The sequence below is a fragment of the Ranitomeya variabilis genome, chromosome 3 (genome assembly GCF_051348905.1).
Source record: "Ranitomeya variabilis isolate aRanVar5 chromosome 3, aRanVar5.hap1, whole genome shotgun sequence".
Lineage (NCBI taxonomy): Eukaryota > Metazoa > Chordata > Amphibia > Anura > Dendrobatidae > Ranitomeya > Ranitomeya variabilis.
The window spans coordinates 370,253,275-370,276,984 of record NC_135234.1 but is presented as its reverse complement, the minus strand read 5'-3'; positions in this window follow the sequence as shown (position 1 = coordinate 370,276,984).

Here is a 23,710-nt window from a genome sequence, read left to right as displayed (position 1 = left end):
CTGAATAAAGCTGAACTTCTACCTTCCGGCTCTGATTAACTGCTGTTTTTAAACACATTGGTGGTTCCGGCCTACTAACGGTGTCTGCCCCTGCCTGGTGTTGTCCTCAACTGAATACAGCTGAGCTTCAACCTTCTGCCTCTCATTAACTGCTGTTTTTTTGTTTTTTTTTTAAATGGTGTTTAGGGCCTACTAACGGTGTCTGCCCCTCCCTGGTGTTGCCCTCAACTGAATAAAGCTGTGCTTCGACCTTCTGGCTTTCAGCCTATAGTATCAGATATTAAACTGCATTTGGCCTTCAACTTTGGTTACGGCCTACTAACGGTGTCTGCCCCTCCCTGGTGTTGCCCTCAACTGAATAAAGCTGAGCTTCAACCTTCTGGCTCTCATTAAGTGTTTTTTAAAAAACAAAATGGTGTTTAGGGCCTACTAACGGTTTCTGCCCCTCCCTGGTGTTGGCCTCAACTGAATAAAGCTGAGCTTCAACCTTCTGCCTCTCAGTAAGTGTTTTTTAAAAAACAAAATGGTGTTTAGGGCCTACTAACGGTGTCTGCCCCTCCCTGGTGTTGCCCTCAACTGAATAAAGCTGGGCTTCAACCTTCTGGCTCTCATTAAGTGTTTTTTAAAAAACAAAATGGTGGTTAGGGCCTACTAACGGTGTCTGCCCCTCCCTGGTGTTGCCCTCAACTGAATAAAGCTGTGCTTCAACCTTCTGGCTTTCAGCCTATAGTATCAGATATTAAACTGCATTTGGCCTTCAACTTTGGTTACGGCCTACTAACGGTGTTTGCCCCTCCCTGGTGTTGCCCTCAACTGAATAAAGCTGAGCTTCAACCTTCTGGCTCTCATTAAGTGTTTTTTAAAAAACAAAATGGTGTTTAGGGCCTACTAACGGCTTCTGCCCCTCCCTGGTGTTGTCCTCAACTGAATAAAGCTGAGCTTCAACCTTCTGGCTCTCATTAAGTGTTTTTTAAAAAACAAAATGGTGGTTAGGGCCTACTAACGGTGTCTGCCCCTCCCTGGTGTTGCCCTCAACTGAATAAAGCTGTGCTTCAACCTTCTGGCTCTCATTAAGTGTTTTTTAAAAAACAAAATGGTGGTTAGGGCCTACTAACGGTGTCTGCCCCTCCCTGGTGTTGCCCTCAACTGAATAAAGCTGTGCTTCAACCTTCTGGCTCTCATTAAGTGTTTTTTAAAAAACAAAATGGTTTTTAGGGCCTACTAACGGCTTCTGCCCCTCCCTGGTGTTGCCCTCAACTGAATAAAGCTGTGCTTCAACCTTCTGGCTTTCAGCCTATAGTATCAGATATTAAACTGCATTTGGCCTTCAACTTTGGTTACGGCCTACTAACGGTGTCTGCCCCTCCCTGGTGTTGCCCTCAACTGAATAAAGCTGAGCTTCAACCTTCTGGCTCTCATTAAGTGTTTTTTAAAAAACAAAATGGTGTTTAGGGCCTACTAACGGTGTCTGCCCCTCCCTGGTGTTGCCCTCAACTGAATAAAGCTGGGCTTCAACCTTCTGGCTCTCATTAAGTGTTTTTTAAAAAACAAAATGGTGTTTAGGGCCTACTAACGGCTTCTGCCCCTCCCTGGTGTTGTCCTCAACTGAATAAAGCTGAGCTTCAACCTTCTGGCTCTCATTAAGTGTTTTTTAAAAAACAAAATGGTGGTTAGGGCCTACTAACGGTGTCTGCCCCTCCCTGGTGTTGCCCTCAACTGAATAAAGCTGTGCTTCAACCTTCTGGCTCTCATTAAGTGTTTTTTAAAAAACAAAATGGTGTTTAGGGCCTACTAACGGCTTCTGCCCCTCCCTGGTGTTGCCCTCAACTGAATAAAGCTGTGCTTCAACCTTCTGGCTTTCAGCCTATAGTATCAGATATTAAACAGCATTTGGCCTTCAACTTTGGTTACGGCCTACTAACGGTGTCTGCCCCTCCCTGGTGTTGCCCTCAACTGAATAAAGCTGAGCTTCAACCTTCTGGCTCTCATTAAGTGTTTTTTAAAAAACAAAATGGTGTTTAGGGCCTACTAACGGTTTCTGCCCCTCCCTGGTGTTGGCCTCAACTGAATAAAGCTGAGCTTCAACCTTCTGCCTCTCATTAAGTGTTTTTTAAAAAACAAAATGGTGGTTAGGGCCTACTAACGGTGTCTGCCCCTCCCTGGTGTTGCCCTCAACTGAATAAAGCTGTGCTTCAACCTTCTGGCTTTCAGCCTATAGTATCAGATATTAAACTGCATTTGGCCTTCAACTTTGGTTACGGCCTACTAACGGTGTCTGCCCCTCCCTGGTGTTGCCCTCAACTGAATAAAGCTGAGCTTCAACCTTCTGGCTCTCATTAAGTGTTTTTTAAAAAACAAAATGGTGTTTAGGGCCTACTAACGGTTTCTGCCCCTCCCTGGTGTTGGCCTCAACTGAATAAAGCTGAGCTTCAACCTTCTGCCTCTCAGTAAGTGTTTTTTAAAAAACAAAATGGTGTTTAGGGCCTACTAACGGTGTCTGCCCCTCCCTGGTGTTGCCCTCAACTGAATAAAGCTGGGCTTCAACCTTCTGGCTCTCATTAAGTGTTTTTTAAAAAACAAAATGGTGGTTAGGGCCTACTAACGGTGTCTGCCCCTCCCTGGTGTTGCCCTCAACTGAATAAAGCTGTGCTTCAACCTTCTGGCTCTCATTAAGTGTTTTTTAAAAAACAAAATGGTGTTTAGGGCCTACTAACGGCTTCTGCCCCTCCCTGGTGTTGCCCTCAACTGAATAAAGCTGTGCTTCAACCTTCTGGCTTTCAGCCTATAGTATCAGATATTAAACTGCATTTGGCCTTCAACTTTGGTTACGGCCTACTAACGGTGTCTGCCCCTCCCTGGTGTTGCCCTCAACTGAATAAAGCTGAGCTTCAACCTTCTGGCTCTCATTAAGTGTTTTTTAAAAAACAAAATGGTGTTTAGGGCCTACTAACGGTTTCTGCCCCTCCCTGGTGTTGGCCTCAACTGAATAAAGCTGAGCTTCAACCTTCTGCCTCTCATTAAGTGTTTTTTAAAAAACAAAATGGTGGTTAGGGCCTACTAACGGTGTCTGCCCCTCCCTGGTGTTGCCCTCAACTGAATAAAGCTGTGCTTCAACCTTCTGGCTTTCAGCCTATAGTATCAGATATTAAACTGCATTTGGCCTTCAACTTTGGTTACGGCCTACTAACGGTGTCTGCCCCTCCCTGGTGTTGCCCTCAACTGAATAAAGCTGAGCTTCAACCTTCTGGCTCTCATTAAGTGTTTTTTAAAAAACAAAATGGTGTTTAGGGCCTACTAACGGTTTCTGCCCCTCCCTGGTGTTGGCCTCAACTGAATAAAGCTGAGCTTCAACCTTCTGCCTCTCAGTAAGTGTTTTTTAAAAAACAAAATGGTGTTTAGGGCCTACTAACGGTGTCTGCCCCTCCCTGGTGTTGCCCTCAACTGAATAAAGCTGGGCTTCAACCTTCTGGCTCTCATTAAGTGTTTTTTAAAAAACAAAATGGTGTTTAGGGCCTACTAACGGCTTCTGCCCCTCCCTGGTGTTGTCCTCAACTGAATAAAGCTGAGCTTCAACCTTCTGGCTCTCATTAAGTGTTTTTTAAAAAACAAAATGGTGGTTAGGGCCTACTAACGGTGTCTGCCCCTCCCTGGTGTTGCCCTCAACTGAATAAAGCTGTGCTTCAACCTTCTGGCTCTCATTAAGTGTTTTTTAAAAAAACAAAATGGTGTTTAGGGCCTACTAACGGCTTCTGCCCCTCCCTGGTGTTGTCCTCAACTGAATAAAGCTGAGCTTCAACCTTCTGGCTCTCATTAAGTGTTTTTTAAAAAACAAAATGGTGGTTAGGGCCTACTAACGGTGTCTGCCCCTCCCTGGTGTTGCCCTCAACTGAATAAAGCTGTGCTTCAACCTTCTGGCTTTCAGCCTATAGTATCAGATATTAAACTGCATTTGGCCTTCAACTTTGGTTACGGCCTACTAACGGTGTCTGCCCCTCCCTGGTGTTGCCCTCAACTGAACAAAGCTGAGCTTCCACATTCTGGCTTTCGGCCTATACTATCAGATATTAAACTGCATTTGGCCTACTAGTGTGGTTAGGCCCTTGAAACAGTGTCTGCTGCTCTTGGGTTTGCTACTCCACTGAACAAAGCAATGCCGCCTGTTTAGTCCTGTTACCAATTTTGATCTGCATTTAGCCTACTTTATTCTTTGGCCCTATATCTGTTTCCTCCTCATCCTGCCCATTGCCCAGCCACTGCTAGATGAGTCTGCTGGTACATTGACCTAGACCACTACATTCCCCTTGTACTCTATACAGCCAGAATCTGACCCTGCTGAAAGTAAGGTTCCCCTTCCCGCATATTATACCACCTTACACAGGGACAAAGAGGAAGGTGCAGATGAAAGTGCAGGTTCCTTCATCAGGTGGGGGGGGCATACTCGTTGGCGACGTCACTGGCACAGGGCCACTCAGAGTACGCAAAAGTGTCGCTGCTGGTGGGAGGCGCCCCCGCCATGCAAACACACCGCCGTACTTTGAGGGGCCCTGTGCCAGTGCCAATGCGAACGAGTGGGCCCCCCCTGCTTGCTCAGGATCACAGCACTTGCAACGTTGAAATACTTACCTCTCCCTGCTCCACCGCCATGACGTAGTCCACGTTTCCTGGGCCCACTAAAACCTTGAACCAGCCCTACCCCCCACAACTTTTGCCAAATGACCCCCAATTTCCAGTGCCCAACTATTATTATAAAGTTAATTAAGATTGACAAGCTTCAGAAAACAAGAATGGATGTTTTTGGCAGTAAAATGGGCACTGTAGGTGTTTTCCTGGCCTCCACTCACTGCCGGCTATGCTTCCCCATTGACTTGCATTGGGTTTCGTGTTTCGGTCGATCCCCGACTTTTAGCGATAATCGGCCGACTTCACTCGACTCGACTCTGGACTAAATCGGGTTTCACAAAACCAGACTCGATCTTAAAAAAATGAAAGTCGCTCAACCCTAGTGTAGTGTAATACAGTGGGCCTGATTTTTGCAGCAGTCTCCCACACATAAAAAGGGAGATTTATATTGCCACTAAGTGCATCTGCGTCCGTTGTGTTTGGCATATATATGCCAGCCACTTTCTGCCACTTAAACTGTGTAGTATAATACAGTGGGTCTGATTTTTCCAGCAGTCTCCCACACATAAAAAGGGAGATTTATATTGCCACTAAGTGCATCTGCGTCAGTCCTGTTTGTGGTATATCTGCCAGCCACTTTCTGCCAGTGAAATTTTGTAGCGTAATACAGTGGGCCTGATTTTTCCAGCAGTCTCCCACACATAAAAAGGAGATTTATATTGCCACTAAGTGCATCTTCGTCAGTCCTGTTTGTGGTATATCTTCCAGCCACTTTGTGCCACTGAAGCTGTGTAGTGTAATACAGTGGGCCTGATTTTTCCAGCAGTCTCCCACACATAAAAAGGGAGATTTATATTGCCACTAAGTGCATCTGTGTCAGTCCTGTTTTTGGTATACCTGCCAGCCACTTTCTGCCACTGAAATTGTGTAGCGTAATACAGTGGGCCTCATTTTTACAGCAGTCTCCCACACATAAAAAGGGAGATTTATATTGCCACTAAGTGCATCGGCGTCAGTCCTGTATGTGGTATATCTGCCAGCCACTTTCTGCCACTTATACTGTGTAGTGTAATACAGTGGGCCTGTTTTTTTTTTGCAGCAGTCTCCCACACAAAAAAGTGAGATTTAAATTCTCAACAAGTTTATATACACCTTCTACCTTGTTTTACAGTACCATATAAGGGTTGTTACTTTGGTTACATTTTCCCAAAAATGAGGAAGTCTGGTGGAAGAGGCCATGGGCGGTCATTGCCAGCTGGTAATGATGGTGGTGGTGGTGGTGGTGGAGCATCTGGTGGTAGTGGGAAAAGCAAAATAGCACCTAAGGCTCGAGTTGTTGAGCCAGCGTCATCGTCTGGCTACACAAGGCCTCAAAGGCTCCCTTATCTTGGAGTAGGAAAACCGCTTTTAAAGCCGAAGCAGCAGGAAAAAGTTTTGGCTTTCCTTGCTGACTCAGCCTCTAGCTCTTTCGCCTCCTCTTCCGAAAGTTCCAAATTTAAAAGCAGTGAGTCATCAGTGGGAGCTCCCAGGCAGGAACAAGTTGCTTCCTTGTGTCCTTCACCCAAACCAAAAGTGAAGGATGTGGCAGGCGACACTACAGTTTACTCCTTGGAACTCTTTACACATACTGTGCCTGGGTTAGAAAGGGAAATTTTTAACAGCCCATTACATGTTGAATTGGACATGGAGTGCACAGATGCACAGCCACAGCTAAATTAATATGCTGTTCCATTGACTCAGATCACTACATTGCCCTCACAGTGTACTGAGCAAGAATCTGACCCTGATGAGACTATGGTGCCCCGTCCCGAACCCTATAGCACCTTACACGGTGACACAGAGGAAGGTGCACAGGACATAGAAGAGGAGGTGATAGATGACCCAGTTGTTGACCCAGATTGGCAGCCATTAGGGGAACAGGGTGCCGCTGGCAGTAGCTCAGAAGCGGAGGAGGATGAGCCGCAGCAGGCATCAACATCGCAACAGCTTTCAACTGGCAGACCCGTATCAGGCCAAAAACGTGTGTCAAAAACAAAACCAGTTTTAGGACAGCGTGGCCATCCAGTGAAAGTAGCACAGCGTGCAATGCCTGAAAAGGTATTCGATAGTAGGAAGAGTGCAGTGTGGCAATTATTTAACCAAGATCCGAATGATCAGTGCAAAGTTATCTGTACGAAATGCTCAAAGACCTTTAGCAGAGGGAAGAATCCCCTAAATTTAAATACAACGTGCATGCGCAGACATTTAACCAGCATGCACTTGCATGCCTGGACTAACTAACAAACGGCCCCGTTACGTTGGTGCACCCACTCAGAATGAAGGTAGTCAGCAACGCTACATTGCTTCCCTCACTGTAAGCCCACCGTTTAGGACACCACCTGCAGCAAATGCGGAGGTATCGTCGCAAGGCCAAAGCAGTCAGGGAATCACAAGGTTTTTGGTAGGAAACACTGTATGTAGGTCAACATCAAGAATACCATCACCAACCCTCTCTCAATTCGCCATGTCCACCACCACCGCTGCTTGTTCCACCATATGCAGCTCTCCAGTCAAGCTCGCCCAACAAGAGACTCTCGTTAGGAAAAGGAAGTACTCATCCTCACATCCGCGTACACATTGCTAGACTAATCTCGTTAGAGATGATGCTCTACCGGTTGGTTGAAAGCGAAGCTTTCAAAGCCCTAATGGCCTACGCAGTACCGCGCTATGACCTACCCAGTCGACACTTCTTTGCGAGAAAAGCCATCCCAGCCCTCCACCAGCATGTCAAAGTCTGCCTTGTCCATGCACTCAGGCAATCAGTCAGTAGAAAGGTGCACCTCACAACAGATGCATGGACCAGTAGGCATTTGCAGGGACGTTACGTGTCCCTCACGGCGCATTGGGTTATTGTGGTGGATGCAGGGTCCACAGGGGACAGCCATAGTGGGACAGTTCTGCCTAGCCCATGGTCTAGGAAACAGTTGGCAGTAGGCGTTCGACACCCCTCCTCCTCCTCCTCCTGCTCCTCCAGAAGCGAAAGCTCGTCCACAGAGCGCAGTCGCCCTACCAGTCCATCCGCAGCTGCCAGTGTTGCACACGAGGTGTCCCATTATGGAACAGCTAGTGGTAAGCGTCAGCAGGCTGTGTTGGAAATGAAGTGTTTGGGCGACAACAGACACACCGCAGAAGTTCTGTCCGAGTTCTTGCAGCAAGAAACTCATTCATGGCTGGGCAGTGTACATCTTGAGGCAGGCAAGGTAGTCAGTGATAATGGAAGGAATTTTATGGCTGCCATAGCCCTTACAGAACTGAAACACATACCTTGTCTGGCTCACACCTTGAACCTGGTGGTGCAGTGCTTCCTGAAAAGTTATCCAGGGTTACCAGCCGTGCTCCTGAAGGTGCGAAGACTTTGCTCGCACATCCGCCGGTCGCCCGTACACTCCAGCCGTATGCAGAACCATCAGCGATCATTGAAGCTTCCCCAGCACCGCCTAATAATCGACGTTGCAACAAGGTGGAACTCCACAATGCACATGCTTCAGAGGCTGTGCGAACAGAGGCGTGCTGTAATGTATTTGTGGGAGGATACACATACACGGGCAGGCAGTTGGATGGCAGACATGGAGTTGTCAGGTGTGCAGTGGTCGAAGTTACAAGACCTCCGTCAAGTCCTTCAGTGTTTTGAGGAATGCACACGGCTGGCAAGTGCAGATGACGCCATCCTAAGCATGAGCATCCCACTAATGCGTCTGCTGATGCAAAGTTTGACGCACATTATGGAACAGGCGTCAGCAGCCGAGGAGGAGGGAAGCCTTGATGACAGTCAGCCATTGTCTGCTCAGGGAACTCTCCTGGACGAGGTGGCGGACGAAGAGGAGGAGGAGGAGGATGATGGGGATGAATATTTATGGGAGGAGGAAGCTTCTCAGGGGGCAATAGAAACTGGTGGCGTTGCAAGGTCAGGTACAGGGTTTTTGCGGGAGACAAGTGATGTTGATTTGCCAGAAAGTGCTCCTCAACCCAGCACAAGCAGTGATTTGACACCTGGAACATTGGCCCACATGGCTGATTATGCCTTGCGAATCCTAAAAAGGGACCCCCGCATTATCAAAATGATGACCGATGACGATTACTGGTTGGCCTGCCTCCTGGATCCACGCTATAAAGGGAAATTGCAAAATATCATGCCACATGAGAACCTTGATCAAATATTGGCTACCAAACAAGCAACTCTTGTAGACCGTTTGGTTCAGGCATTCCCAGCACACAGCGGCAGTGATGGTTCTCACACGAGCTGCAGGGGGCAACATGGCAGAGGTGTTAGAGGTGCACAAATCAGAAGTGGCGTTGGACAGAGGGGTTTTATGACCAGGTTGTGGAGTGATTTCGCAATGACCGCAGACACGACAGGTACTGCTGCATCAATTCAAAGTGACAAGAGACAACATTTGTCCAGAATGGTTACCAACTATTTTTCCTCCCTTATCGATGTTCTCCCTCACACATCATTCCCATTTGATTACTGGGCATCCAAAATTGACACCTGGCCTGAATTGGCAGAATATGCATTACAGGAGCTCGCTTGCCCAGCTGCTAGTGTGCTATCAGAAAGAGTATTCAGTGCTGCAGGTTCAATACTGACAAAAAAAAGGACTCGTCTGGCTACCCAAAATGTTGATGATCTAACCTTCATTAAAATGAACCAATCATGGATTTCTAATTATTTTGCCCCACCTTCCCCTGCTGACACCTAGCTTTCCTGTAAAAATATCTTGCTTTTGGACTTGTCTTAATGACTGCTCCAATTTCTCCATTTGCAGCTGCTGTATGTCCAGCAAGGGCCATTTTTACACCTCCCTAAATGGGCTGACTCCCCCCATGGGGCCGTGGGCACCACTTGGCGCAAGCACCCTTGCGAGTGCCATTTGCCTGGACAGGTGGGTGTGCCCACTTTTGGCCGACGGCACTGGCACAGGGTCCCTCATAGTACAATAAAGTGTCTCTGGTGGTGGTGGTGCACACCCAACGTCAGACACACCGTCATAATATGAGGGGCCCTGGGCCAGTACCCCCGCCCACGAGAGAGTGCCCCCCCAGCTCAAACAGTCCTCTACCACTTGCAAAACTTACCTCTCACTGCTCCACCACTGTTTAGTCTGTGCTGTTACATCCTTCAATGGCACTGCCAATACAAATTTGTTGAAATGATAGATGATAGTAAAAATATACAGGTGCCCTGCCCTCCATTTAGACCTGTGAATACTGTGCGCGAACTACCACTGTCTGCTACTCAGCAGAGGAACCCACCCCTGTACCTAGCTTTGCCACCTGTTTATTTAGGAACATTTTTTTGCAGACATTTAGCCCACTTTACTATTTTGGCCAACTTACTGTGTCAGCCACTTCTTCCAGTTGTCCTCCACCGAACAAAGCAGTGCCGCCAGTTTACTCCTGTTACCAGTTTAGAACAGCATAGAGCCTACTTTTTTATTTTAGGCCTAGTAAGTCTGTGCCACTCCTTGCAATCATCCTCCGCTGACCAAACCAATGCTGCCTGTGTACCCCTGTAACTCATTTTAAACTGCATTGAGCCTACTTTTTTTTTTTAGGCCTAGTAAGTCTGCGCCACTCCTTGCAATTGTCCTCCGCTGACCAAACCAATGCTGCCTGTGTACCCCTGTAACCTATTTTAAGCTGCATTGAGCCTACTTTTTTATTTTAGGCCTACTACCTGTGTCTGTCTGCGCCACTCAATACAGCTGTCCTCCACTGAACAAAGCTGATCTTCAATCTTCAGGCATTCGGCCTATATTTAGAATATGAAAATGCATTTGGCCTACTAGTTTGGTTGGGCCCTACTAATGGTGTCTGCCACTTCTTGCTTTTCTCCTCCACTGAACAAAGCTGATCTTCAATCTTCAGGCTTTCGGCCTATATTTAGAATATGAAAATGCATTTGGCCTACTAGTTTGGTTGGGCCCTACTAACGGTGTCTGCAGCTCCTTGCTTTTCTCCTCCACTGAACAAAGCTGAGCTTCAATCTTCAGGCTTTCGGCCTATATTTAGAATATGAAAATGTATTTGGCCTACTTGTTTGGTTGGGCTTACTAACGGTGTCTGCCGCTCCGTGGTGTTCTCCTCCACTGAACAAAGCTGAGCTTCATTCTTCAGGCTTTCGGCCTATATTTAGAATATGAAAATGCATTTGGCCTACTAGTTTGGTTTTGCCCTACTAACAGTGTCTGCCGCTCCTTGCGTTTCTCCTCCACTGAACAAAGCTGAGCTTCAATTTCCAGCATATGTCAGATATTAAACTGCATTTGGCCTACTTGTTTGGTTGGGCCTAATAACGGTGTCTGCCACTCCTTGGTGTTCTCCTCCACTGAACAAAGCTAAGCTTCAATCTTCAGGCTTTCGGCCTATATTTAGAATATGAAAATGCATTTGGCCTACTAGTTTGGTTGGGCCTACTAACGGTGTCTGCCGCTCCTTTCTTTTCTCCTCCACTGAACAAAGCAGTGCCGCCTGTTTACTCCTGTTACCAATTTTGAACTTCATTTGGCCCACTTTATTATTTGGGCCTACTAACTGTGTCTGCCACTCATTACAGTTGTCCTCCACTGAACATAGCAATGCCGCCTGGTTAGTCCTGTTACCAATTTTGAACTGCATTTAGCCTAGTTACTTATTTGGGCCTACTCACTGTGTCAGCCTCTCATTACAGTTGTCCTCCACTGAACAAAGCAATGCCACCTGGTTAGTCCTGTTACCAATTTTGAACTGCATTTAGCCCACTTTATTATTTGGGCCTATATCTGTGTTTCCTCCTCATCCCATTCCCATTGCCCAGCCAGTGCTAGATGAGTCTGCTGGTACATTGACTCAGACCACTACATTCCCCTTGCACTCTACACAGCCAGAATCTGACCCTGCTGAAAGTCAGGTTCCCCTTCCCGCATACTATACCACCTTACACAGGGACAAAGAGGAAGATGCAGATGAAAGTGCAGGTTCCTTCATCAGGTGGGGGGAGGCATACTCGTTGGCGATGTCACTGGCACAGGGCCCCTTATAGTACGCAAAAGTGTCTCTGCCGGTGGGAGGTGCCCCCGCCATCAAACACACCGCCGTACTTTGAGGGGCCCTGTGTCAGTGCCAATGCGAATGAGTGCCCCCCACCTGCTTGCTCAGGATCACAGCACTTGCAAAGTTGAAATACTTACCTCTCCCTGCTCCACCACCGTGACATAGTCCGCATTTCCTGGGCCAACAAAAAACTTGAACCAGCCCTACCCCCCACAACTTTAGCCAAATGATCCCCAATTTTCAATACCTAACTATCATTATAAGGTAAATTAAGATTGACAAGCTTAAGTAACAAGAATGGATGTTTTTGGCATTAAAATGGGCACTGTAGGTGTTTTCCTGTCCTCCACTCACTGCCAACTTTGCTACCCCATTGACTTGCATTGGGTTTCGTGTTTCAGTCGGATCCCCGACTTTTCGCAATAATCGGCCGATTTCACCCGACCCGACTTTTGACAAAGTCAGGTTTTGCGAAACCCGACTTGATCCTAAAAAAGTAAAAGTCGCTCAACTCTACATACTACACCACACAGGAGAGCTGAAAGATCCTCTATATACTACATATGTGAGCTGACAGATTCTCTATATACTACACCACATAGAAGAACTGACAGATCCTTTATATACATACATACATATATACATATACATACTACTCTATATACTACACCACACAGGAGAGCAGTAATGTAGGGCCAGTGTTTGTAGTAATATACTTACCCATGCCAAGTCGACTTGTCATTGGCTACATCAGGACAAAGTGAAGGTTTCATATTGGCCATCTCAGTTTCCTGACTTCAATATCATTGAGCCACTCTGGGGAGATCTCAAGCGTGCAGTTCATGTTAAACAGTCCAGGAATTTACAGGAACTGGAAGCTTTATGCTAAGAACACTGGACAGCTTTACCATTTGAAAAAATAAAGAACCTCATCCACAACTACCACAAAAGACTTCAACCTGTCATTGATGTTAGAGTGTGCAATACACGGTATTAAGAAATGGGGTATGTGAACTTTTGTTCAGGGTCATTGGATGTTTTGAGTTGTCATTATGATTTAAAAAGAAAAAACACAGTACTTTGACAATAAATGACTTAACCCTACCACTATCCATGAGTGGAGAAAAAGTTTTGGTGTTATCATTAATATTCTCTGAAATAATACGAAGAAAGCAAAAATTCTCCCAGGGTATGATAAAGTTTTGAGCACAACTGTATGTCTCCCCTAATGATTATAATTATCTATTGATAAAAGCATCACTTATTATCTTCACATCTTTATTTGTTATTATTTTTTCATTTTTTATCCTCACTTTTTGTTATAAAGAATACTTATTATGATTAATTCATCACTTTGTAGTTCATAAATTTTGCCTTATATTTATATCTTATAATTGTACTTTTTTCACAATTACACACTGTCATGCACTCTCCATGTACCATGCTCTTTGTTTAATTACCGTATTTTTCGGACTATAAGACGCACCGGACGATAAGACGCACCCCAAATTTTCAGAATAAAAATAAGGAAAAAAAAAATGTTTCAAATGGGGGTATGTCTTACAGTGCGAATTCAGCTTACCAGTGAAGGGATAGCCATAGGTGGAGAAGTGGTCACAGGGGCCTTTCGGTGGTCCAGGCTGGTGCGTTGACCTCCAGGAAATCCCATCCCAGGCCGGTGCTCTGTGCTTGGGCAGGGGAGGAGGCTCTGTGCTCCGGGGCAGGGGCTGTGCTGCGCTCCAGAACAGTGGCTGGGCTCCGGGGCACAGGCTGGGCTCTGGGGCACAAGCTGTGCTGCGGGCAGTGGCTGTGCTCTGGGGCACAGGCTGTGCTGCGGGGCTGTGGCAGCGGCTCTCTGGGCTCAGTGGGGGCTCTGACGGCATTTCTTCAAAGCCCGGAGGCCCCCCGCTCATCGGGCATGTTGCGGTGGCCTCCGAGAACATGGGCGCTAGGAAAATGGCTGCCGGGCTGGCGCACGCTCAGATTCAGATCTTGTTGCCGAGATCTCGCCCCGAGATCTCGGGAGACGAGATCTCATTGACGAGATTTGAATCTGAGCGTGCGCCGGCCCGGCGGCCATTTTCCTGGCGCCTATGTTCTCGGAGGCCACCGCAACATGCCGGATGAGCAGGGGGCCACCCGGCTTTGAAGAAATGCCGTCGGAGCCCCCACTGAGCCCAGAGAGCCGCTGCCACAGCCCCACAGCACAGCCCCTGCCCGCAGCACAGCCACAGCCGCACCAGCATGGGAAGGGAGGCTGCATCGGGACCGCCGCCGCTGCCGCTGCCGCATAATTTGTAAGTATATTCCGACTACAAGACGCACCCCCATTTTCCCCTTACATTTTGGGGGAAAAAAGTGCGTCTTGTAGTCCGAAAAATACGGTACTTAGACTGGCAAAAATTGTGTTGTGCAAAAAGACATTCTTTCATCCAATAAGATGGCTGTAGAGAGTGCTGTTTGCTATGGTGCGCATGCGCCTGGCTCACATCTGCATTTGAGAAGCTTTGCAGAATGTGATGAGTGGCATCAGGCCCTTCAGTCCCCCGCTTCGAATGTGATTTGCATGCGCACGCATCAGTAGCAGCGCCTGAAACTAGGGCGTTTACTCTTTGGTAATTAAATGTAGATGCTGATATACTATGTATACAATGTTTTTCCCCCTCCACCACACTTCCTGATGAAGCAATAGCAAAACGCGACAGGAGAGGTGTGAGGGGGTTGTGGTATGTCCTCATATACATTGTTTATGTTACTTATTCTTGGACCTTCCAATATCATGATCTTACTTGCTGAAATTTCACTTTAATCATGTATTCTAAGCCCTTCACCTTGCAAATTCACTATATCAATTACACTTGCACTTTAATGGTGCGAGCAATTTAATGATATGCTACCTTGCATTCAATTATTTATATGCACAGCAATAATCATTAAATATATTGTCATTGTGCAATCATTATAATTATATTAAATGTATATGTGTATGGTCTGCTATTGATGCATTTATTCTATTTTGTATCCATATATAATTGGAAAATCTTTAAAAAATATTTTTGTAGGCATACCCCTTCCCTCCTGGCCTGTTTTTGATATTATTAAACATGTCCATGTTTTTGTGTTTATTTTAGATGTCATTTATTATGTAAATAAAGTGGTCATTTTGTATACTTAACCTGTTTGTGACAGAGCCAATTTTGTACTTAATCAACAGGCTAATTTTTTTACAATTCTGACCACTGTCTCTTTATGAGGTTATAACTCTGGAACGCTTTAACAGATCCCGCTGATTCTGACAATATTTTTCAAGACATATTGTACTTCATGATAGTGGTAAAACTTCTTCGATATGGTTTGCGTTTATTTATGAGAAAAAATGGAAAAATGGCAAAAATTTTGAAAATTTTGCAATTTTCAAACTTTTAATTTTTATTCCCTTAAATCAGAGACATATGTCATAAAAAAATTCTTAGTAAATAACATTTTCCACATGTCTACTTTACATCACCACAATTTTGGAACCAAAATGTTCTTTTGTTAGGAAGTTATAAGGGTTAAAATTTGACCAGCTTTTAGGTGTCCTAAAAGTGACATCATTCTAAAAACTGCACCCATCAAGGTGCTCAAAACCACATTCAATGAGTTAATTAACCATTTACATGCTTCACAGGAACTGAAGCAATGTGGATGAAAAAATAAACATTTAACTTTTTTTCACAAACATTTTAATTCAGAACCAGTTTTTTTTATTTTCACAAATGTAAAATGCGAAAATGAACCAGAAATTTTGTTGTGCAATTTCTCCTGAATATGCTGATATCCCACATGTGGGGGTAAAAAACTGTTTGGACCCACAGCAGAGCTCGGAAGGGAAGGAGTATCGTTTGACTTTTTCAATGCAGAATTAGTTGGAATTGAGATCGGACGCCATGTTGCGTTTGGAGAGCCCCTGATGTGCCTAAACAGTGGAAACCCCCACAAGTGACACCGTTTTGGAAACTAGATCCCCGAAGGAACTTATCTAGATGTTAGGTGAGCACTTTGAACCCCCAAGTGCTTCACAGAAGTTTATAACGCAGAGCTGTGAAAATAAAAAATCCTTTTTTCGCCCACTAAAATGATTTTTTAGCCCCAAATATTTTATTTTTACAAGGGTCACAGGAGAAATTTAACCACAAATGTTGTTTTCCAATTTGTCCTGAGTATGCCAATACCCCATATGTGGGGGTAAACTACTGTTTGGGCGCATAGCAGAGCTCGAAAGTGACTGAGCACCAGTTTACTTTTTCAACGCAGAATTGGGTGGAATTGAGATCAAACGCCATGTCGCGATTGGATAGCCCCTGATGTGCCTAAACAGTGGAATCCCCTACAATTCTAACTCCAACCTTAACCCAAACATATGCCTAACCCTTATTCCAACCATAAACATAACCGTAACCACACCCCTAACTCCAACACACCCCTAATTCTAATCCCAACCTTAACACAATCCTAACCCCAACACACCCCTAACCCTTATCCCAACCCTAACAATAACCCTAACCACAAACCTAACCCGGACACAACCCCAAACCCTAATTCCAGCCCTAACAGTAATCCCAACTGTAAACATAATCCAAACCCTAATCCTAAATCTAACCCCAACTCTAGCCCTAACCCTAACTTTAGCCCCAACCCTAGCCCTAACTTTAGCTCCAACCCTAACCCTATCTTTAGCCCAACTCACTTTAGCCCAACTCTAACCTTAATGGAAAAATGGAAATAAATATATATTTTTAATTTTATTATTTTTCTCTAAAAAAGGGGTTGATAAAGGGGGGTTTATTTACTTTTTTTTTATTTTGATCACTGTGATAGGGTCTATCACAGTGATCAAAATTAACCAATAGGAAAAATCTCCTATTGTTGCCAGGTTCCGGACGGCAGATCTCGGCGGCCGCACTGTGCATACGCCTGCCATTTTCTTACCAGAAGAAGATGCTGGCGGCCTTGGTGGGAAGCAGGAGGACCCAGGAACACAGTACCGGGGGGATCGGGAACCCTATTTCTCGTCTGATGTGCGATAACATCAGAGGAGAGAGAAATTAAATAGCAAATCTGACTTTTTTTTTGCAGTCGCGGTTATACGGCTAACAACGGCAATCGCAACCCCAGGGTTGGTAAAAACCAACCCTGATCATGTTCTCTGAAGTCTCGGCTACCCCCCTGCAGCTGAGACTCCACAGAAATTATGACTGGGGGGCGCTATACACTTTTTCCACACCGCTGTTAATTAACTGTGCTGTGGTTTAAGTACCCTTAACAACCGCCGTTAAAATGCGTATCGGCAGTCCTTAAGGGATTAATATTTCTGTCTCTATCCCTTTCAAGAATACCTCCTTTGGGTTTCTCTTTGATTATTGGTATTTTTAGGTATACCACTAATTTACTGTTGGTATTTCCGTCTTTTATAGAATTTATCTTTCATCTACTATGTGTCTAATAGTCACCTTACAAAAAAATCTTCCTTCTCACCCCCCAATGGGGGTGGTGTTTTTTGTCCTTTCTAATTCTCAGGTCATCTACCAAAGGCCTGGGAGTTTGAGGGTTCTGCGCAGGATCTTAGTTGTTCCCAGCATTGCACTTTTCTAGACAGAGAGTTCAGATGTTGCTCCTAGTCACTACTCCAAGTGCTCCTATCACCACTGGAATCACTGTTACTTTCACCTTCCACATATTCTCCAGTTCCCCTTTGAGGCCCTGGTAGTTCTCCAGCTTCTCATATTCCTTCTTTCTGATGTTGCTGTCACTTGGCACTATCACTTGTATTATCAATGCTGTCTTCTGATCCTTGTCTACTATGACAGCGTCTGGTTCAAAATTCAGCTGAGTGCAGAGGTGGTGCAGAGTGAAAAATCTAATTTTTTGTTGCTAATACTGTGCTCCTACCACACTATCTGAGCAACATGATTGGGAAAAGGCGAGGTCGTGGTGGAAGGGGGATTCATGGTGTATGTGGGGTAGGTGGTAATGTTTGTGACAGCATTTGTGAATCAACAATGCAAATTGTCTCTTCAGAGAGGAAGAGGACTAGAACTCTAGTGCCACCTATTGAAAGTAGCAATCCTATAAGTCAATTTCAACCCTTTAATGAGCCTTGTCACATGACTTAGGATAAAAGCCTAACCAGAATCTCAATTTGCAAACACTGTGTTTTTGGGTACTGCCCCTCATCAGTGCAAAATGGAGATCTGATTTGGCTGAGTGAGAGGCGTCTGACCGAAATCCAAGAAGTATTGTTTCTCCTTGTGGAGATTGACATGCTAAGCATGCCAAGATGAGGAGACTTAAAGCCGCAGTGCTCCTCTGGGAAACATGCAAATTGTCTCTTCAGAGAGGAAGAGGACTAGAACTCTAGTGCCACCTATTGGAAATAGCAATCCTGAAAGTCAATGTCAACCTTTTAACGAGCCTTGTCACATGACTTAGGAATATTATGTTAAGGTGGAGGAAGAGGAGAGCCGAGATTCCAGAGAAATTCCGACTCTGGGGGGCACTATACACTTTTTCCACACCGCTGTTAATTTACGGTGCTGTGGTTTAAGTACCCTTAACAACGGCCGTTGATGCAGCGCTTGCCATCTACTGGAGCTCATGTTCTTTCTTGCTCTTATCTACAAAGCATACAGCTGTGTGGCTGCCAAAGAAAGGAAGTGGAGTAGCCCATCCAATAAGGGTATGTGTCCACGTTCAGTTTTGCTTCAGGCTTTGGTCAGGATTTTATGCAGGTAAAATCTTGACCAAAACTGCACCTGAGGTCACTGGCAGGTCACCTGCGGTGTACCTGCGTGTTTTGCTCATAGTAGCAACATGCTGCGTTTTTAAAAAACGCACCGCATGTGCGTTTTCGCGGCAAAAACGCATGCGTTTTTTAACGCATAGTGGAGTCGGGATTTCATGAAATCCCCTCCACTATGCTGTAACATCTGGACGCTGCGTTTTTGACGCTGCGGAAAAACGCAGCGTCAAAAACGCAGCGTTTCCTGAACGTGGACACATACCCTAACAGAACTTGTGAAAATGAAATTGCTCACTGCAGCAAAACAAACCTACTTATTATCTCTCATATCATACCTGTCTCATAACTCTAAACAGCTGTTCAGTACTTTCAATTCTCTCCTCCGTATACCAGCTCCCTCTCCCTCTCCTCTCATCTCAGCTGAAGACTTTGCCTCACCACCTGTGAACTTGACCCAATAACGTCCCACCTCATTCCAAACCTTACCATAATCTTCATCCCAAAGATAACCCATCCCTTCAACCTGTCACTAACAACTGGTGTCTTGCCCTCCTGATTCAATAGTACCTCAATCACACCCATCCTCAAAATGCCCACCCTTGACCCATCGCCTAATCTCACTTCTGCCCTATGCCTCTAAACTACAGGAACAACACGTCCATTTTGAACTTTCCTCCCACTTCTCTTGCTTCCTCTTTGACCGCTTACAATCTGGCTTCTGACTGCACCATTCCACTGACATTGCCCTGACTAAAGTCACCAAAGACCGACTAACTGCCAAATCAAAGTCTTGTCCTCCTCCTTCTCCCTGACCTGGCATCTGCCTATGACACAGTGGACCATTCCCTCTTATGACAGACTTTCTGACCTCTTGACATTACAGACTTGGCCCTTTGTTGGAGCTCCTCGTACCTAACAGACAGGACATTCAGTGTCTCCCACTCACACACCACTTCCTCATCTCGCACCCTATGTGTCAGTGTCCCTCAAGGTTCAGTTGTAGGCCCGGGGACTATTCTTAGGGTGTGCACACATGCCTTCTTAAAGGGACCACTTGTGTTGACCTATGGTGTTCCCAGCCAATAGCTGAGCTACGTTTTCTATTTAAGTCTCCTCCTCCAATATTGAGATGCCTGAGCTATGTTGTTATTTCGCCTTGCATGCTTGCAAGTTGTCAGGTTCTCCAGGTGCGCCCATCTGCTTGTCTACCCTGTACCCATCTACTCATGCCACTCTTCCATAAAGGCCAGATTTGTGCAGTGTACGACTGATTGTTGTCCTATGGACAGACTGTCCCACTTCAGCTGTAGATCTCTGCAGTTCATCCAGAGTGATCATAGGCCTCTTGGTGCATCTCTGATCAGTCTTCTCCTTGTTTGAGATGAAAGTTTAAAGGGATGGCCGGGTCTTGGTAGATTTGCAGTGGTATGATACTCCTTACATTTCAATATGATCACTTGCACAGTGCTCCTTGGGATGTTTAAAGTTTGGGAAATCATTTTGTATCCAAACCTGGCTTTAATCTTCTCTACAACAGTATCACGGACCAGCCTGTTTTGTTCCTTTGTCTTCATGATGCTCTATGTGCTTCAAACAGAACCCTGAGACTATCACAGAGAAGGTGCATTTATACGGAGACTTAATTACACACAGGTGGATTATATTTATCATCATTAGACATTTAGGACAACATTTCATCATTCAGAGATCCACAATGAACTTCTGGAGTGAGTTTGCGGCACTGAAAGTAAAGGAGCAGAATAATATTGCATGCCCCACTTTTCAGTTATTGAATTTCCACAAAAATGTAAGATAACCAATAAATTTTTGTTCAACTTCACAATTGTGTTCCACTTGTTGTTGATTCTTCACCAAAAATTTACATTTGGTATCTGTGTCTGCTTCTTCGCTGCGATATGATGGTCTCCGGGTGTTGGCAGCTCTTCCTGTGTTCAGCGGTCATGTGGTACTGCTCATTAAAGTAATGAATATGGACGCGACTCCAATCCCATAGGGGTGGACGGCATATTCATTACTTTAATGAGCGGTGCCAGTGACAGCTGAACACAGGAACAAGCTGCCGGCCCGGGACGACGGAGAAGCAGGGACCTCACCGGGAGGGTGTGTATAATGGGGGAGGGTGAGCATTTCAATCTTCACCTATCCCCGTTCCACTGCCGGGCTCCGTTTTCCATGTCCTCTGGCTGTGACACTCAGGCCAGAGGGTGCGATGACTTGTGTAGTGTGCGCGCTGCCCTCTGCATGAACAGTCAGAAAGCCGGAAGACGGAGCGGCGCACGGAGGTGGAACGGGGACAGGTGAATATCGCAAGAGCCTGAGAGACGAAGGGTGTGTATGTCATTTTTTTTTCATTGCAGCTTATGGGGCAATCAACCTTTGTGCAGCAGCATATGGGGCATAATCTATGGAGCATCTTATGGGGCCATCAAGCTTTGTGCAGCATTATATGGGGCATAATCTATGGAGCATCTTATGGGGCAATCAACCTTTGTACAGCAGCATATGGGACATAATCTATGGAGCATCTTATGAGGCCATCAATAGTGTTGAGCGATACCGTCCGATGCTTGAAAGTATCGGTATCGGATAGTATTGGCCGATACCCGAAAAGTATCGGATATCGCCGATACCGATACCCGATACCAATACAAGTCAATGGGACACCAAGTATCAGAAGGTATCCTGTATGGTTCCCAGGGTCTGAAGGAGAGGAAACTCTCCTTCAGGCCCTGGGGTCCATATTAATGTGTAAAATAAAGAATAAAAATAAAAAATATTGATATACTCACCTCTCCAACGCAGCCTGGACCTTACCGCTGTAACCGGCAGCTTCCATTCCTAAGAATGAGCGCTTGAAAGACCTTAGATGACGTCGCGGCTAGTGTTGAGCGATACCTTCCGATATCGGAAAGTATTGGTATTGGAAAGTATCGGCCGATACCGTCAAAGTATCGGATCTAATCTGATACCGATACCCGATCCCAATGCAAGTCAATGGGACGAAAATATCGGAATTAAAATAAACCCTTTCTTTCCTTGTAGGTTAATTCTACATGCAGGAAAACAACTAAGAATAATGTAGGATGTATTGGGGGAGGTGGCAGAGACATTAAAGGCACAGAGGTTTAGCCCAATCAAATAGAATAGCATGATTTTTATTTTTTTTTATGACGTTCGGCGTTAGAAAGATTTTGACTATGTTAATTTTTTTTTATTTTGTCAGATATTGATGTTTCACTACTTCCACGCCCTTCACCCTCTTTTTTACTTCTCCCACACTTTCTTCTTCATTATCCTCATCATCAGCTTCTTTGACATCAACTTCTTCACCTTACTCATCTTCTTCTTCATCTTCTACCTATTATTTTTTTTCTTACATTGTTCATATTCTTTTTATTTAACTATTATCTTCTTCGTATTCAACTTCTTCATCATATTCTTATTTGTGACAGGCATTCCCGTAGTTGTTATCTATAAAAGTTTGAAGATTACACCTTCCATTCTGCCTGTCACAAAAGAGTTACATTTGTCCGTGTTCAGTTTGGCCTGCAGCATCAGGCTTTATCCAGGGGCACCACGAGGAGGAACGGACTCACCCCCATACACTGCTTAGTCTTCTTCTGCTTATAATTTAGATAATATCTTTTGCTCTGATATTTAGTGTTATGCTTAATGTTCTTCTGCTCTTTGTTCTGCAGCCTCTTGTTCTTCTGCTTCTCGGTCTCCCATGTCGTCGTCGTCTCCAGGGTCGTCGTCTCCAGGGTCATCATCTCCGGGGTCGTCGTCATTGGGGTGGTCTTCAGGGTCATAGTCTCCAGGGTCGTCGTCATCTCAGTGGTTGTCGTCTCTGGTGTCGTCGTCATCTTAGGGGTGGTCTTCCGGGTCGTCGTCTTTAGGGTCTTGAACTTGGAAATGTAGCAGAAGGTACAAGAAGGCTGAGAAAATGCCGAGAAACAGCTGATGGAACTGGAACTCGGATGGCTACCCGAAGGTCCAAGAGCCAATGGAACTACCGAGGACCAGCTGACGTTACTGGAACCCGGTTACTAAGCAGGAGGTACCCGTGCCTGAATGCACTACCAAGGACCACCTGACGTTGGTGGAACTCGGATACCCAGAGGGAGGCACCTAAGCCAAAGGCTCTGCCCGGAACCAGCTGACGGTACTGGAACCAGGATGGGGAGCAGAAGGTACAAGAGCAAAAGACACTGCCGAGAACCAGCTGACGGTACTGGAACCCGGATGGGTAGCCGAAGGTCCAAGAGCCAATGGAACTACCGAGGACCAGCTGACGTTACTGGAACCCGGTTACTAAGCAGGAGGTACCCGTGCCTGAAAGCACTACCAAGGACCACCTGACGTTGGTGGAACTCGGATACCCAGAGGGAGGCACCTAAGCCAAAGGCTCTGCCCGGAACCAGCTGACGGTACTGGAACCAGGATGGGGAGCAGAAGGTACAAGAACAAAAGACACTGCCGAGAACCAGCTGACGGTACTGGAACCCGGATGGGTAGCCGAAGGTCCAAAAGCCAATGGAACTACCGAGGACCAGCTGATGTTACTGGAACCCGGGTACTAAGCAGGAGGTACCCGTGCCTGAAAGCACTACCAAGGACCACCTGACGTTGGTGGAACTCAGATACCAAGAGGGAGGCACCTAAGCCAAAGGCTCTGCCCGGAACCAGCTGACGGTGCTGGAACCAGAATGGGGACCTATTCAAGCTTGTCTTCCTAGAGCCCCAACTAGCGGTGTTGGAGCAAAGGGTCAGCAGGGGGAGCAGAGTGTAGGCCGAAGCCTGCACTGGAGGCATTTGTAGGTCTGTTGTGTCTGCGTGGCATTTGCAGGACACGTTGCCAGCTGCACAGCAGGGGAACAGCTGGCGGTGCTGAACCCCATTGACACATTGGCTGGTGTTTTTCTCTGTGCAGCTAGCAGTACCGGGCCCCAACTGGCGGTGTTAGAGCCCAGGTTTAGCAGGAGGAGAGGGAGCAGAGTGTAGGCCGAAGCCTGCACTGGCGGCAGCTTTGTGTCTGCGTGGCTGTTGCAGGACACGATGCCGGCTACACAGCAGGGGAACAGCTGGCGGTGCTGAACCCCACTGACACATTGGCTGGTGTTTTTCTCTGTGCAGCTAGCAGTACCGGGCCCCAACTGGCAGTGTTTGAGCCCAGGTTTAGCAGGAGGAGAGGGAGCAGAGTGTAGGCCGAAGCCTGCA